An 11,137-nucleotide genomic window follows, 5' to 3' on the forward strand; every position below is an offset into this window, starting at 1 on the left:
CTAATTCATACATACATCCATTAATTTTCCTTAGCCTATCTACAAACTGTTCCACAGTTTCTGTATTTTTCTTAGTTATTACTCCTAATTCTTCCCTATAGTGTCTGGGACTTATTTCATATATCTCTGAATTAACCCTTCTTTAAATTCTTTGGATGTTGTGGTTACCTTGAGAGCTTCTGTATACCCTACCCAAGTTCATGCTTCCCCTTTTAGTCTTAATTTTGCAACACTCAATAATTCCTTATCAGACCAACCTTCCACCCGAGCCAGATTTTCGTCTCCCACAACAGCCTGCACACACTTGGTTGCCTTACTAGAAAAAGGAGCAATTAAACTTGCAATTGAGAAATCTACGCCCAGTTCTGATGGTCACAATTCTACCAACCCATGCAGTTCTGAACTATCTGCTGTTAATTATGATATCTTTTCTACTAATGTGTGAAGTGCTTCCAGTTCTGACACTCCTTTCATCTCTGGTTCTGTTGAAGCTTTGTCCCTGACAACACTCTTTTGAGAACTAACACTCCCAAGACAAGAAAACAAAATACATTAACTGAGTTCTTGTGTCTAAGCATAAACCATCTACAGTCCTGGCGTTGCCTAGCCATATGCCCCCAATGATTACATGTTTAATATTTTACTGGAACTGATCATACACTGTGCTGAGTGACCCTTAAGGTTAAACTGTGCCCATCTAACAGGCACTAACTAATCTTCACTTATATTACCTCTAAAATTAGACAAATCCACTAGTTCTCTACTCGCAATAAAATCTACTTTACAAAATGCAGGATGGCCAAATTACTTCTCCGCGACCAAAATACAATTTTTCTTATAAATCATTATGCCGTAGGCTGTAGGTTTAAACCTTGCTCTAAGTTGATAATGTCTTGACACCAGTGTTGAATAACCCCAAGATTGTCACCCATGGAAAATAAAATGAGACATCAGGACAGCAGCAGATGTGTTCTATTAATTTGTTTATTCTGGCCCTTAGCCATAAAACATCAGAAGCAGCCTGGTGACGGCGTCCAGTTGCCTCTCACATGAAACAATATATGTCCAGCATGCTGACAGAGCGAAGAGTTGTGCTGAGAGTGGCAACAGCGACGTTTCTGGCTGCGACCGTGATGACAGTGCAGTGGCACAGCTGATAATAGCTGTGAACCTCATCCAGTGAGCAGGAAGCTCCCTCATGACTCAAACTCCCTTGCGACTCGGAGCAGGCTGCCCTGTCTTGTGGTCGAACAGTGGACCCCATATTGCATTACAGAATGTTGCTCCAGGTGTACAGGCTCACGGCGTATGCTGTGATACTGAGATGAGAATGATTTAGTACATGAAGCTGAGTACTTAATACACTCCAGCATTGGCTGTTGCTATATTGCGCCTAGTTGACTCCACTTCACAATGCCAGTCAGCCTTGTCTAGCATTGCAACACACAACACTCTCGCCCACATGCAGCTGGCTTTGTTACACTCACTTCTGCTCTGGCTTATTTCTTGACCAAATACGATTGATACACTACACCACTAAGTTACACCACATGTCATCAGTGTTCGATTATGGCATGATGCTGTAGCCCTCGCTTTCATGAGGACCCCTTCTACAGAGTGGCCAAATATGGTTGCCTTTAATTGAAAATTCACTGTTACAGAGCCTAGTGGCCATGTACGTTATTTCCCACCCCACACAAACTATGATGTGGTGGGTCTCATTGTGGCCCACCTCCTGAATATCTTGAGGACACTGACACATGCGGCTGTATCAAATAGAAATTTATACCTTCTTCCACATACTACGGCACATTTCACCTCTGCGTTTGTTTTTACTGGGAATGCCTTTTGGATGTCCTGGGGTTCCCTTATGAGTTCAACAGGTGTCTTACCACCCTGATCACCACTATTATTATATCCATGATACTGTTGTTGGGTCATACAGCCCCTATCCCTTCATGGCTGGCAGCATTACTTAGTTTAGCTTGTGTAAGGTAAATGAATTTTAGGACAATTAATACAATATTCAACACACCAGAAGCACTTGAGTGAACAAAAGATGTCTATAATTCAGGAGTGGATGACTGTTCAGATAACTGGAGGAATTTTGCTCCAGAAAGTTTGTTAATTGATATTTAAGCAGTTTTAAGTCATTTCTCACAATATGCAGTGTGTGGACCCATGTTCAATTATCACCAGCCTTTGGAGTACATTTACTACCTGTCTTTGGCATTATTTTGATCATCCGCGTTTGGCACAATGAAATGTGCTGAATCGCAATTTTGGCGAAGATTTCTTTTAATTATGTCAGATATTTTTTACTGAGTGACAATAGCCCACACACCTTGTGAAACAATGATGACAAATTATTTACCATTAAATTAGATCTTCACCAAAAGTTACACTGTACTGTTACACAAAATAGGAATACATCTATGGACATGTTCAAGGGTGCGAGACCACATGTGACATGTCTGCAACAAACTGCAATTAAACATGGTGTATGTGCTTTATGTTTCTTCAACATGACTTGGTCCTTCACTCATTCTTATCCAGCCAATTGAAAGCACAGGAAAAGCTACAATAACTACACTAAAGTGATGCAAAATTTGTTACTGTAGCCTTAAATCTACCAATTAATACAGCCAAGAAGGAAAAATACAGGCAAAAAATTTTTGTGCAGTGATAAGTGGAGTGTAATGAATTACATACTAAAAACCCTGAAAGGTGGTGTGAGCATGGGGGTGGGGAGTGTGTAAATATCGCTTTTTTGGGTTTTATTTTAACATCTCTAGACCATGGTTTCTAGCGAAAATTTTCCCAGTATAAAATTAAACTACATTAAATTTCCTACAAAATATGTCCTATTCATTTTTTCTATATGTTCAATAATTTGTCATGCAAGGGATGGAAAAACCACAGATTATTAATAATAGTGTTTTAATTATATAAAATTGATGCCTATTGTAAAATGAATTGCATTCAGAACAAATATTAAATGTGTGTACCACATCTAAGTGCAGTATAACAATATTACGGGAGAATTTGTGTTCTGCAGGTGTAACTGCAGAAAGGCGGGAGTGGTGATTAGAAGGATGAGTGGAAGGTAAGTCACCAGATTGTTGGTCATGCACTTCCCTCGATCATAGGTCTGCAAAATGGTCACAAGTATCAATTATAGGGTGTTTCACAAAGGTACACTGACCCTTCTACAGCATGGTTTATGAATCACTGGTGTTGCCGTGTGCAAACATATCCAATGGTGTTTATTTTCCCCAGGGTGCCTTAACACTAGATGGAATATAGATACTAATAATTCTAATCCAAGAAATACATATGAAGAGAGACTACTTAAATCGCTGTACACTGTTCCACTGATTCTTGGACATCCTGTATGCCAGCTCTAGCATTCTTTCACGAACTCCAGCATTTCCTGTCGGTTCTATCATGTTAGTAGACAATGTTACCTTCATTGAACTTGTGTTCATATAGTGGAGTTACTTTTAGTTTAATAAGTGAATACTTTACCTACTGAACTAGTTTACAAACACTCAGGGATGTAGCTTAACTAGTCTAGAACAGATCAAGCCACAACTTTTGAAAACTTTTAATCCATCACAGAACCTTGACACTCCTGACTCATGGGGCTTCTTATGGATAAATAATGCACATTGGGAACTTAGAATCTATGGAATTGCCTATAACATATTCAGGTATGGATGCATGGCACTAAACCACTCGGTACATGAACTCCCCTTGGAATATTAACTGGGGGGGGGGGAGGTAAAAAACCTTAGTCACAGTCCCCTATACAAAATCATAAAAAGCCATGCAGTTTTAATAATATGTCAAAATTGTAGAGCTTATTTTTTTTCTTTTGTTGGAGTCATCGATCTTCTGACTGATTTGATGCAGCCTGCCACAAATTCCTGATTTGAGCTAACCATCTCAGGGTAGCACTTGCACCTTAAGTCATCAGTTATTTGGACATACTCAAATCTCTGCCTCCCCCACAGTTCCGCATAGTACCATGGACGTTACTCCCTCCCGTCCCATCTTATTGTCAGTGTTTTCCACATGTTCCCCTTCTTTCGCAAATTCCATGGAGAACCTCATTCCTTATCAGTCCACTCGATTTTCAACATTCTTCCTGCAGCAGCATATTCGGTTTTCTCAATGCTGTGCTGAGCTCCAAACTTACATTTTTTGAAATTTGTTCCTCAAATTGAGGCCAATGTCTGATACCAGTAGACTTCTCTTGGCCAGAAATACCCTCTTTGCTTCTGCTGCATTTTATGTCGTACTTTCTCTGTCCATCGAGCATTATTTTGCTGCCAAAGTAGCAGAATTCCTTATTTACTTTATGATCACTAGTCCTGATATTAAGTTTCTCGCTATTATTCTCATTTCTGCTACACCTCATTACCTTCATATTTTTCCAGTACACACTCAATCCCCATTCTGACTCAGCCTGTCCATTCCATCCAACAGATCCTTTTCTTCCTCATGTTCACCGAGGATAGCAATGTCATTAGTGAATCCTATCACTGATTTCCTTTTACACAGAATTTTAATCCCATTTTGAATCTTACTTCTGTCACTATTTCTTTGATGTATAGATTGGACAGTAGGGGCAAAGGACTGCATCCTTTCTTATGCCCTTTTTAATGTGAGCATTTTGTTCTTGGTCTTCCAATCTTGTTGTTCCTCTTGGTTCTAGGTACATGTTACCATGTCTGTCCCTACAGCCTACTCAGAATTTTGAGCTTCTTGCACCAATTTGCATTGCTGAACGATTTTTTCTAGGTCGCCAAATGCTATAAACATGTCTCCATTTTTCTTTGACCTTGGTTCCATAATCAAGCATAACATGAGAACTGCTCTCTGATACCCTTACCTTCCCTAAAGCCAAACTGACTGTCATCTAACTGTTCCTCAGTTTTCTTTTTCATTCTATTGTATACTGTATTACTACAAACATAAGCTGCTCTTCTTTCCCTCATTTTGCCTGTAACTGAAATTTTCCACCCTCAATTATAAATTGTTAATTTCATGGTGACATGTACTCTATCTTGTGGGTTGAAAAACTTAATACATTAGCCGCAACTGAAGCGAGGGTCAACGTTTTAACATACACCAAATGGCTTCAGTCGGTACAGACAGCTGTTTTCAGTGAACACAATATAGCCACCTACAGTTAGCACGTGATGGTGTGTTCAATGCATGCTCGTAAGCACACGGAATTTCGAATAACAGAAATGTATTATGTATTTGATGTGGTTGAAATTTGATGATGTGTTCATCAAAGTTAATCTTTGCTACAATATATGTAGCAGTTACTGCATAAATCAAATTTATTAGTGAAGATATTTGGAATTCTTTTTACTACTACTACTCCACTGCAGATGCATATATTTATTTTACTTCATACATTTCATTTTATCTGTTGAAAACATTCTCAGTTTTAGGAATTGTCTGATTTCCACTTATATTTGGAAATGTCATTTGCTTCCACATTTTATTAGTTGCAAATACAATTTCAAAATTCTATAACAAGCATAAAGCATTTACAAACAGTGGCCACACAAACAAAGAATTGTTATCAAGTCTAGTTTAGACAGATAAAGGCAAAATTCACACGACACTAAGTGGATTACGAGTAACAAAATTTTATTCCTTTTGCTGAAAATATGTAAGTACATTAAATTTGAACACATCGAAACTTCACACAGTTCGTCCAATTTATTCCAGACATCGTTTACCCAAATCAAGTACAGTCACTTCCCACAAGGGAACCTCCCCATCGCACCCCCTCAGATTTAGTTATAAGTTGGCAAGTGGATAGGCCTTGAAAAACTGAACACAGATCAGTCAAGAAAACAGGAAGAAATTGTATGGAACTATGAAAAAAAAGTAAGTAAAATATACAAACTGAGTAGTCCATGTGCAAGATAAGCAACATCTAGGACAGTGAGAGCTCAGGAGCGTCGTGGTCCAGTGGATAGCGTGAGCAGCTGCGGAATGAGAGTTCCCTGGTTCAAGTCTTCCCTCGAGTGAAAAGTTTACTTTCTTTATTTTTGCAAAATTATGATCTGTCCGTTCATTCATTGACGTCTGTTCACTGTAATAAGTTTAGTGTCTGTGTTTTGCGACCGCACCGCAAAACTGTGCGATTAGTTTACGAAAGGCCGTGCCTCTCCAATGGAAACCGCAAACATTTGATCGCAAGGTCATAGGTCAACCGATTCCTCCACAGGGAAACACGTCTGATATATTCTATATGACACTGGTGACGGCATGTGCGTCACATGACAGGAATATGTTGTCGACCCACCTAACTTGTGCACTTGGCGAATGGGGAAAAAAGTTTCTTCTATAGTCTGTCGGTAAACTGAAGAGCGAGCGAGCGAATCCCCACTCTGCTAACCAAGCTACGTCACAAGGCGCTTCTACAGGCTGCTTCACAACGTAGTACCGGCCCTGCCGCAGCGCGCGCTTTAAATCTGTGGCAACGCCGTGAACACATACGTCTCGGCTGTGTTTATTTTTAGACAAATGTATTAAGACCATAAGGAATAAAAAAAAACAATAGCTTCTTCCGAAACACATTATAGATTAAATAACATTAACAGAAGAACGAAGTCAGGATTCCACTACAAACATAGAACCAAATCCCTGTTCATGTGAAGATGTTTCTCTATTGCTATTCGTAAAACGAACCCCATATAATACGAGTCTGTAGAATTTAAGGCTTGTTCTAATTTTGTGTTTCTACTAAAAGGTAGAAGTTTCCTTTGAAGCACTGCATTGAAACTTAACAGTTCTTGCAACACGAGGAGTGTTTAAAAAGTAAGCAGAAATTTAAAAATTTTGTATGTTTTGTTAGTCCAATTTGCACTACTTTTTTGTCACTGTCTTTGTAAACATGCCTCAAAAGTATGTTTACATGTTATGCTTTTGGTGAGCCTGTTATGAGTAAACCAAGGGCAGGCAAGTGTTATAAGCATTTCAAAGCAGGCCTTAAGGGACAGCGGGCTTTACAAGCATGGATACCATTAAAAATGCGTAGTTAAGAGACCTATGAACTATCCCGAAGAAACAGTTCCTAAAATGTTTCGGGAAAAAGCACTGGCATAAGTGTATAGTATGTAATGGGGAATATTTTGAAGAGGATAGTATTACTGTAGATTAACAAATAAAGTTCTTACCAAAAAATAAAATGTAATATGTGAACGCACCTCATATGTGAAGCTTTTTGCTTTGAAGTCCAGAATCGGTGTACATGTTTAGAAGGAAACTTCAACAGTGTTTAGAATAGCTATTGCGCACGTTTTCAGCAATATGTCTTAGAATCAGGCGAACAGTGACCGAGATAGAGATTTAGTGTTCCATAAGCATGAAAGATTTTACGTGATTTTGAAACTGTCTATAATGATGGGTTTCCTCCCAAAATTATTAGTTTCCCTTCGTGGCGATTCCAGTAAACCATGCGGCTTATTTTCGCGTTCCTTCCTTATGCGTCCTATTGGGTGAGGCTGACGTTTGCATAAATTGCAGCCCTTTGATTGGGACTGGTAATATTAGGCAACAGTTCTTTTTGGGTCGCCTCTTTAATACAAGCTGTAATAACATTAGAGACGTTTGAACGCTCGTTAATCCGCAAATACCTCCTCTTCCTCGTATTCTGCACATTTTCTTGCAATGCTAGACGATTATGCATCACTTCCAGGTATCGAAGTACCGGTATATCAGTAAGTACACAAAGTTAACTCACTGACACTGGCAACTAAGATCCCACGAACAGAAACGACGTATATCACTGCACGGTGATCTACACCGCTAGACAGGTAACTGACAACAGATTTTGGGTGCCCCTGTAGGCCGGTGGCAGAGTTCTTCCGGGAAAGGCCACTTCCCCCACCAAAAGCACTGCTCGCTCTTGAGTTTACAGACAGACTATACCTTGTCCAATTTAGGTTTTCTTGTGGATTTGATAATCACTCCAAAAAAAGTGATAAAAACATAAGAGTTCGTCACATAAACTGCAACAAATGAATGCAGGAATACTCTTCTCTTCCGTGCGCTGTAGTTGACTGACATGTTTCGATGTTTGTTTAGGTGTAGCGTCCCCAAACTACGGCGCAGTTACCTCGCGTCAGATGGACGGATAATAATCGTCTAAAAATAAAAAATTAAACTTTTCACTCTAAGGAAGACTTGAACCAAGGACCTCTCATTCCGCAGCTGCTCACGCTAACCACGGGACCACGGCGGTCCTTAGCTCACACTATCCTTGATGTTGCCTATCTTATGCATGGACTGCTCAGTTTGTAATTTTTCTTGTTTTTTCATAGTTCCACACAACTTCTTCCTGTTTTCTCAATTGATCTGTGTTCAGTTTTTCAAGGCCTATCCACTGTGCCAACTGATAACTAAATCTGAGGGGGGTGCGATGGGGAGGTTCCCTTGTCAGCATCACCCGAGTCTGAATCTTCAGTGTTACTGGGCAAGCCAGAATGCTGCTCAGATTCACTGTCTTAAAGAAGGTCCTCTTCAGTTCCATCAAGACTACTCTAAATTGCCTTTATTTTATTTAACAAGTTCTTCCAATACTGACTGCCAAGTAGTCTAATTCCAACAGCACACTTCCGACACATACATATTGCAAATATCCTTCTGGCATCTAATTTGCAATGTTTATTATAAAATCTCTCCAAAGGTTGCAACACATTCGTCATGCCACCCGGGATGATAAAGTTACAATTTCCTTCATTCTCAGATTCTGTTTCACTCTATCACCAATATGTACGCAAAAACTGCCCAACAAAACACTGATTTTGAGTGAAGAGCAGCTCCTGGCTGCTTATCCACAACTGTAGAAATCCAGTCTAGGACCAGATCCTCTGTCATACATCAATCATCGCAGCAATACCAGGTGGGAAGCTCTCTCCACTGGGGAAGGTTTTCTGATTAGAAACCACACACGGTTGCAGTCTTCATCCACCAGCTTTAATACTTACCACTACTGTGTACTGCTGCTTTTCAGCACTACATGTATGTATTTGTACATTACGTTCACCTATAGTATTTATCATAGTGCTGCTTGGCAGCATTTAGTCTGCATTCACTATCTGGCAAAGTAAATAAAATCAGACTAGATAATGCTGGAAAGATAATGAACTGTTCTCTTACGGTTGTGGCAGTTTTTCGGCAATTGTTGTTCTGCGACATACAGATAAGATTGTTTCATTGCATAAATTGCCAAACCCACCCATACAAAACAAATTCTCCTGGGAAAATGTTTCTTTTATGTGCTATTTTGTGGCATTACATTTGAATCATTTCTGTCTGAACTGCATATTCACATTTCCTAGTCTAGCAAGTCTCTTCCACGTCTGGATATTTGCACTTTTTCCCTTGAAATGCACACTGACCTTTCGAATTATTCAAATGTTTCTGTTCAGCTGCACAACACTAACAAATGTTTTTTTCAGCAACATCAGTCCAGCTTCCCATGTTCCTTAGCATAACTGATAACTTCAAGTTTAATTTTGTCAAGTATATAGTGTGCTCCTTTCCCACTATCACTCACAAACCAACAAATCAAATGTTCACTTGCCCTCAACTTACTTACACTATCCCTTTGATTATTCATGTCACCAGCCCTCACAATAAATCCGGTACTTCCAAGACACCTGTCAGGTATACATGACCTGCCATGTAGTGGTAGAGCAGATGAAGCTACAGTTTTAGCAGACTGTTCTAAGGTGCCAACTTAACAGTTACACTGCAGCTAGGTGAGCACTGTAAAAGGGGCTACTCAATGTGTTGTCCATCTGAACTTTCTTGTAAATTTAGTAGTGCAATCTATATTTGAAATATATTTTTTAGTATAATCTCACATCAAAATCTTAGATACAGCCTATATTCACACGAATACTGTATTACTCTTGTCGGCAGCTTAAATATGCGAGTTGTTAAGTTGATTAAGTGATAGTTTTCGCAATTATCTGCCCTTGTTATCACAAAAATATTGTCTATATTTTTCCGAGTCTTCATAGGATGTCTCCAGTCTCAGATTCTACACACCAACTTTAATAGCTGTTTGATTGCCACTTACCCCAATGACTTTAGAAATTTCGGTGGAATGTTTACCTATCCCTTCCATCTTACTTAATCCTAAATCCTCCAGAGCTCTTAAATTCTAACAAATACTGGCTCCTACAGACTAATTTTTTTTTTTTTTGCAATACAAAATCAGCCAAGTCCTTTTTCTTAAGAGGCCTCAAGTCCCCTTAAGAGGCCTCAAGTCCCTTCCCTCACAGAGGCCTCTAATGTACTCATTCCACTTATCTGCTCCGTTCTGTGTTTATCTGTGGAATTCCCATTGCACTCTTTATGTTACCAGCCTTGCCCGTAACCCTTCACGGGCAATTTTTGTATCAATTCAGCTATCCTTTAGAATTGTGATCAAATTACTATTATTTTTTGATAATTTCATTTTTGTGATTTATGACAAAAAACTATGGTGATATATACACATCACCGTGGCACCTATTAAAGGTATTAAAATTTTGGTGGTAAATAGATTTCCCACTTCCCTTTTGTGAGCTGTTGCATGTTGACATCACATGTAAAAAAATATTGACCTTTGTGTTTTTATTACATTTTCTTTTACTTTGTTTAAAAATAATTGTTACTGATATTAAAGTTTAATTACCACAATACGAGAACAATCCTCGACACTACCATGCAATCCAAGGTATACTGCAGAAGTGAAGCAAAGTGTTCTAACAACAGTAGTGACCCCACGACATGAAGCTGATTGTTGCAGCAGTTTTCATACACCTGACAGTGTACTACCATAAGATGTATAGATGGTAAGATGTACTCCCAAAAGCTTTGGGATACCACAACGATGGTGGCAAGTGTGCTTCCCAAGACAATTTTGTGGTAAATATACTTCCCAGAAACCATAAAAAAACCGTTTGGTGGAACATATACTTCCCACACTCTTGAAGGCTATGTTTCACAACAAACAGAAACTACAGCTGGTGCAACATACTGCCACTAGATACCAGGAGTGTAAAAAAGTGGTAACACACATTCCCTTAAATTCTGTAAAGAAACACATTTA

Source organism: Schistocerca cancellata, chromosome 1, assembly GCF_023864275.1.
Source record: "Schistocerca cancellata isolate TAMUIC-IGC-003103 chromosome 1, iqSchCanc2.1, whole genome shotgun sequence".
In the NCBI taxonomy this organism is placed as follows: domain Eukaryota; kingdom Metazoa; phylum Arthropoda; class Insecta; order Orthoptera; family Acrididae; genus Schistocerca; species Schistocerca cancellata.